Source organism: Berghia stephanieae, chromosome 13, assembly GCF_034508935.2.
Source record: "Berghia stephanieae isolate SIO BIC M18660-M18661 chromosome 13, UCSD_Bste_1.3, whole genome shotgun sequence".
Taxonomy (NCBI): domain Eukaryota; kingdom Metazoa; phylum Mollusca; class Gastropoda; order Nudibranchia; family Aeolidiidae; genus Berghia; species Berghia stephanieae.
In genome coordinates, this window is record NC_088372.1 from 18853108 (window position 1) to 18860607 (window position 7500).

At 37.1% G+C, this 7500-nt stretch overlaps 1 protein-coding gene across 1 annotated transcript in view; it reads right to left on the reverse strand.

Moving 5' to 3' along the window:
• Positions 1-7500, reverse strand: part of LOC144959111 (uncharacterized) — an 84840-nt gene that overhangs the window by 60752 nt on the left and 16588 nt on the right. The window lies entirely within an intron of this gene.

Sequence of the window (7500 nt, forward strand, 5' to 3'; positions counted from 1 at the left end):
ACACGTCGCTCATAGCCAATCATAAACCTGCTAGAAGCAGCTGTGGACTGTCAAGAATAATAAAGAAAAATGAACCATACCAAACACGGAAACCTTTCTTCAGCCAACAACCACAATATGTAAACCTACATACATGAACTACTTCAAAACCAAATGGATGATACGTCTATAAAAAAACAATGAAAATATGTCGAGAAAAGGGCCTCCACATTGTTCAGTTTAGAACCAGTTACTAAGTTGCTATGCGCCATTACAAGGGAAGTGACGTCACGACTGTTGAAGCCTATTCCGCCTAATAAGAGTCATAGAAGTCAAGCAGAGACGATGGAAATGCCTGGGTCACGTTCTCCTTACACAGCACTAAGATGGTCCCCACCGGGAAAGAGATATAGATAGAATGCGCTTGGCCAAGGAGTTCACAACATTGCCATCCGGAAGTATAACGGACCAACACACAAACTCTGTGTAACCATAAACTTTTATAAGCTGGTTAATACAGTTTAGTGAGAACAACTCACAAACGCGGATGGCAAAAAAAATAACAAAGGCCTGAGTGACGTCATCTGCATACTATCTATAGAGGCATACGATTGGGCACTGGAGGAGGAGGACAGTTGAAGTGGAGAAAAAAGAGGCCGGAAAGATATGGAATGAGCTGAAATAGTAAAATAGTAAATAGTAAATAATGAATTTATATAGTGCCTAAACTTCCACGTTAATCGTGCTCTGCGGCGCTTTACATAATAAAAATTAAAATGTTTAAAAACAACAAAATTAAAAATCACGACACTACATGATACATAATAAGCATGCATACAAAAAAACAAAATCTAAGCAACATCTATTTTTTGAAAAATAAGCCTCGCGGAACAACTCAGTCTTCAGAACTGGCTGGCCCAGGAAGAGATGCCTGGAGGAACTTTGTAGCGCCTTATGTTCCCCCAAGGAACCAAGAGGACAAGTGAGTAGTAAGTAAGGAGTCATGTCTCTTTCTAAATTTGTTGATGTTGACTTGAGACCACTGTGGAGTGATTTGAGCACTCAATTTGTTTGATATTGCGCTATATAAAAGCTCATTTTTTTAGAGAAAAAAAAAGTATAATTCTTTATCGTTCAACAGTAGCACTATTAATTGGATTCAATAGTCTGATGTTACGTCGCCCAGCAACGTGGCCATCGTGGTTCTAAACAAAGAAAATCGGTACTTTTTTTTCTTCATGCTGACTAGAACTTTTCATATGTCTTGTGATCAGAATGTGTGAAAGTCAAAGTCATGATCAGATTTATAAAGTTTTGTTTTCCTCTGGATACGCTTTTATGCTCGTCGGGGAAATATTTCATAAGGGCGTCCGCCATTGTTCCGATAGTTTAGAGCCAGTTATTAAATTACCATGCGTCATTACGAGGGAAGTGACGTTACGACTGTTGAAGCGTATTGCTTGCTATCCTTTCAATAGAACGCACGTCCGAATTGCAATGAATTTCCGCCAGAATCAAACAGAGACGGCTACCAAATTGGTGCTGGATCGGCGACCAGTGTGGTCCGATAAAACCTGAGCGTTTACTTTTATATTCTTCCAATAAACGTGCTCAAAGCGCTTTACAAAGGGTCCCTGACCAACAAGAGCATGTGACATACAGAAGGAGGAGACATCACGCCTGTTAGGCGATATTATATATTTTTTTCTGACAGAGACAATGCTGTTAACGAGCAGGTACTCATTTTACACCTGAGTACGGTGAGAGAGAATGTGAGTACAGAGCCATTTACACGGACTCAACTATGCGCCGCGCGAGGCTCGAAACCAGGACCTTCCGATCCCCTTAGCGAGTGTCACACCAAATGACCACATAAAAAAATATGCCCTTCCGCCACTGCATCGTACGATATCGTCGCCTAGGAATTCCACGAAGGAATATAGATAATTCATTAAACATGCTGACTGATGTCAACAGAAATCACCCACGTTGTCCAAGTGAGCAAAGTATAGGTTAATAATCTTGTCCAAGGAAGCAAAAAAAAAAAAAAAAAAAAAAAAACGAAAGTGCCTGAAGCGGGGCTCGGTCAAACCCGGGAACTTCCGGGTCACAGTACAATGTCTTAACCCTCTCCTTACCAACCAAAGGAAAATCGTCACATTCCTTACGATACACCAACAATTTTATAATTCAGATTTTTGTTTGCACATCACAAAATTTAAAGAAAATTTATTGTTATAGACGTCTAGCTATAAAAACTTGACACTGTATTATAGAGCTCATTTTGCTAAACAATATTGTTTATAGAATGTACTGTTCGTTTTCTGTTTAAGTAAGAAAATTCTGTTTTGTGTTGGGTGGGCGTGACGTTTTGGAGGAAACTCTGAAAATCGGTGGTAAGGAGAGAGTTAACCACTCGGCCTAAGTAAGTAAGTAAGTAAGTAAGTAAGCAAGTAAGTAAGGATCAACACCGATTTCTGTGCGGCTAAGTGGTCTTGTGGTATGACATTCGCTTTTGGATCGGAAGATCCTGGGTTCGAGCCTTGCTCGGCGCGTAGTTGAGTCCCTGAAAAAAAGGCTCTTTACTCAAATTCTCTCACCGTATCTAGGTGTAGTGTAAAGAATAATTACATGGCCTGTCGAAAACATTATGTAGTAGTAGTAGTATCCTTCGGCTCCACTTCTATGGTGAAGGTATCAATCCAGGTTCGGATTTTTGTCTTCCATTTTTGTCTCTGGGCAATCTAGTACGAGGTGGTTTGCATCTTGTGGTGGTTGGTTGCACCTTGGGCATGTTGGTGATTCTTGGAGCCCCTATTTGTGCATGTTGGCAACTGTTCTTGTATGTTTTGACCGTAGTCTATTTGCAGCTACCCAGTATTTTCTTGGTTGATCCTGTAGACCTGGGAGACTTTTACAGGGATCTTCAATTAGTTCCCCTCCTGTTGGCTTATTCCTTTTCCATTCCTCACACCAGGCTTCTTGCGTGTTGTAGTTTTCTTTCTTTGATATGTAGAAAGATGAACGAGATTTTAGTCTTGATGTTGGGGGCGCAGTTTTGTATATGGTTTGCAGATGAGTTCCACTATCTTCAAAACAGGCGGCATGTCTCATTCTACATGTTAAGTGTTGCTGTTGGTCAGGGACCCTTTGTAAAGCGTTCTGAACACGTCGTTTAGTGCATATTGAGCTATATAAAAGCTCAGGGGTTTTATTTTCTTCTTTGATTGAGAGGCAAGTCGTCTATCCAATAAGCTATCGGAAAGCTAACCTCAAAGCAATCATAGTTAACATTTTTTAATCACAAGAATTGAATCAAGATTCGAATTAAGAGCAAGGATGTCGACATCATTTTATGCCATTAACAGGTGAAATGTAAACTTTCCCTACCTGCATAGCTCTTTGTTTATATCTTTTACATCAAAAATGCATAAAGCCAATTTTATAATGACAAAAAAAAATGAACTAAAGATAGAAGAAAAGTGTGACCGCTCGTCTCATAACGGTATTTAGTCGGGATGATTAAGACGCTGAAAATGGAATTTGTAGCCGGAAATATCATGTTTAAGTTGAGTTTATATGCTTTATAGATGAGAAGGAATATCATATTTTACTGTACTAAATACCAATGTTTCATAATGTTGACCATTTTAACTATAATTTGACTTTTTAAATATCCGATCCATCCTGACATAATACCGTTTTGATACGAGGGGTCACAATTAACGATGGACTGACGTTCCCTTCCGACGGCAAGCAACGCAATGCACGTATTTTTGGACTAGCTATTAACTGCGTAGTTTGAAAATATCTAAAATAAATACAAACACTTATTGAGCAATTCTTTGTTTACCTTTCCCTCCCCCCCCCCCCCCCCCCCCCCCCCCCCCCCCCCCCTCCATCCTCCTTTGATGAATCAAATTTCCAAATCACATTATACGAGTACTGGAAGTCGAAAAACTGAACAACTGTGTATGAACGGAGCCGGACAAAGCAAGACAGAAAAGTACAAGAAAAAATAAACCCCAAAAGAACTGGGGATCGAACCACAGACCTTCTGATTACCGGTCAGTCTTAATTTGATACTGAAAATCGCTTGGTTGGCTTGCATTTTTTTGTTAACAAAGTAGCATTCTTGAAGTTTCAGTCACTTCCAAACGAATGAATGAATATTACGTCACCCAATCTTTGTTGTTGATTTTTAGACCGCCAGTTAGTGTCGATATTAGTTCTCAAAAAATTCTCTTGATCAGGCTATAGACATTAAAGGTTACGTCTCACATTTTTTAGTGGATGTAGAACTCATCTGGCGTTCGCATCAGGTGGATATTTTAGCTTAACGCAGATCATTTAATAGTTAGGTACTATGGCAAGTGGCTCAGCGATACGGTTTTTGCTTCGTCGTACCCGAAAGGTACCGAGCTCGATCACGACCTGTTGCTGCCCTGTGTGGCCTTGAGTAAGTCACTTCCGGCTAGCTCAATTTGCGGCGCTGCACTGCGGCTGATTTCTGGGTTATTCCAGTCTTCCCTTGGAATAAGGCCCTAGAAACAAATTTCCCCTATGGGATAAATAAAGGGAATTGTATCTTATTACTTTTATTTCTATATCCGTCCCGATTGGATTCAATAGTCTGATGTCACTTCGCCCAGCAACAGCGGCCATTGTGGTTCTAAACAAAGAAAATCGGTACTTTTCATTCTCCAACATTTACCAAAAAAAATCAAAAATATACGAACTGTTCTTTTCAGATCAGTTGAAGTACAATACGTCTTTACACTAAGAATATAAATAATAATAATAATAATAATAATAATAATAATAATAATAATAATAATAATAATAATAATAATAATAATAATAATAATAAAATAATAATAACAATAATAATAATAATAATAATAATAATAATAATAATAATATAATAATAAATAATAATAATAAATAATAAAATAATAATAATAATAAAATAAAACAACAACAACAACAACAACAACAACAACAACAACAACAACAACAACAACAACAACAACAACAACAACAACAACAACAACAACAAACAATAATAATAATAATAATAATAATAATAATAATAATAATAATAATAATAATAATAATAATAATAATAATATAACCTTGATTGTCCAAATAAAAGGCAATTCATGTGAGGTAAACAATGCTCAAACAGTTTGGTTCATGATGTGATGAACATCAACACATTTACAAGTATTGATAGAATGCGCTTGGCAAAGGAGTTCACAACATTGCCATCCGGAAGTAGAACGGACCAACACACAAACTCTGTGTAACCATGAACTTTTATAGTCTGGTTGATACAGTTTAGTGAGAACGACTCACAAACGCGGATGGCAAAAACAATAACAAAGGCCTGAGTGACGTCATCTGCATACTATCTATAGATAGAACGAAGATGACGTCACTCAAGGCTTTGTTGTTATATTTTGCCATCCGCATTTATGAGTAATTCTCACTAAACTGTATTAATCAGACTATAAACGTTCAATGTTACACATAGTTTTGTGTGTTGGTCCGTTATATTTCCGGATGGCAATGTTATGAGCTTCTTAGCCAATCGCATACTATCTATAGACCCAAACATACACAAACATACATTAATTCACGTTTAATTTAAGGAAAGTTTGACAATTTAAGTGTTATTTCAACCGTTTCACTGCCGACCTCTGGAAAAATAAACGTATATTAAAAATTTTGACCAGAAAATTCGTCCTTCAAATATCGATCGATCGCTTTAAATGACCATTATCTTGGAAAAAAACAAACCCTGAAGCCTCACGTGATGTCAATTTCGTTCCTTCTGTAAACGCTCAATGTCATAAATCTAAATAGTTTTGTGTGTTGGTACGCTATCTATAGATAGTATGCGCTTGGCTAAAAAGTTCATAACATTGCCATCCGAAAGTATGACGGACTAACACACGAAACTCTGTGTAACCATGAACTTTTTTAGTCTGGATAATACCGTTTAGTGAGTATTACTCATTAACGCGGATGGCAAAAAAAAAAAAAAACAATAACAAAGACCCGAGTGACGTCAACTTCATTCTATCGATATCCGTCTGGCGGATGTTGTGAGTATTTTACCAACAATTTGTTGGGGTTTTTTTGTGTGCGTCCTTTTGTTTGGTTTCAATATATATATATATATATATATATATATATATATATATATATATATATATATATATATAATACATATATATATATATATATATATATATATATATATATATATATATATATATATATATATACAATATATATTCTTTTTGTATCTTTATTCTGTTTTGTTTTGCTTTCATCAGTCTAGTAATAATGTTGTTATCTTTGTTTTGTTTGTATTTCTTAAAATCTCGCTCCCTTTATTTTTCTCTTCTTCTTTTTATTCAATAGAACACATCTATTTTTTTATTATTTTGTAAACAACAGCGATAATGCAATTCCCCTGTCGTTACACGTTGTTACAGTTTTGGGAGGCTGACAACTCTGGTCCGATAACCATAAATAAATATACAAAAATACAAAGAAAAGCACAGGCAAGAGATGATGATGATGAGATAAGAATTTGACCTTGACAGTGGAAAGCTGATAAAAGGTTGGTTCCACCGCTTGACATTCGGATAATATTTATTATAGAGTAATAATGTCCCTATTATCCGGATCTCATTTAATTAAGTTCTTGATAATACGAACAATTATTAGGAGCGTCTCTCTCTCTCTCTCTCTCTCTCTCTCTCTCTCTCTCTCTCTCTCTCTCTCTCCACTCTCTCTCTTAATCCGTATCCCTATCCCCCCTCTATCTCTCCCCCCCTCTCTCTTTATCTCTCTCTCAGGCTCTCTCTCTCTCTCTCTCTCTCTCTCTCTGTCTGTGTGTGTGTGTGTGTGTGTGTGTGTGTGTCTTTTCCTTTCTTTCTCTCTTCTTTAATATCTTTAATTGTTCTCAAATTCTTTCATTTCCTCCGCCATATTCCCTCGGTATGCATGTGCATACACAATTAATCATTTTAAAAAATTCATGAACCCTTGCAGTTCCTCCTCTCACCCCATCCCCCCCCCTTTCCCCCTTCCCCACACCTCCCACTTTCCATCATTTATTTATTTTTCATCTCCAATAAAAAACAAAAAAAAAACAAAACCAAAAAAACAAAAAACAAAAAACAATCCGCATTCCCCTCTATTTTTCTCTCACTCTCACTCAATTATTTGCTTTTTTCTCTTTCTCTACTGGAGGTATCTTTTAGTGCTGCATCTCTCTCTCTCTCTCTCTCTCTCTCTCTCTCTCTCTCTCTCTCTCTCTCTCTCTCTCTCCCCACTCGCATTTTATACACAACTTAATTCCTTTAGCAGCTTTCATCACCATTCAATTCACACAGACCTGACACATTTCTGGCTTCAAGCCAGAACATCCATTCTCTCTATCTCTCCACAACAAACTGCCAGTCAGAACATCCATTCTCTCTTTCCACAACAATATGAGGTTTG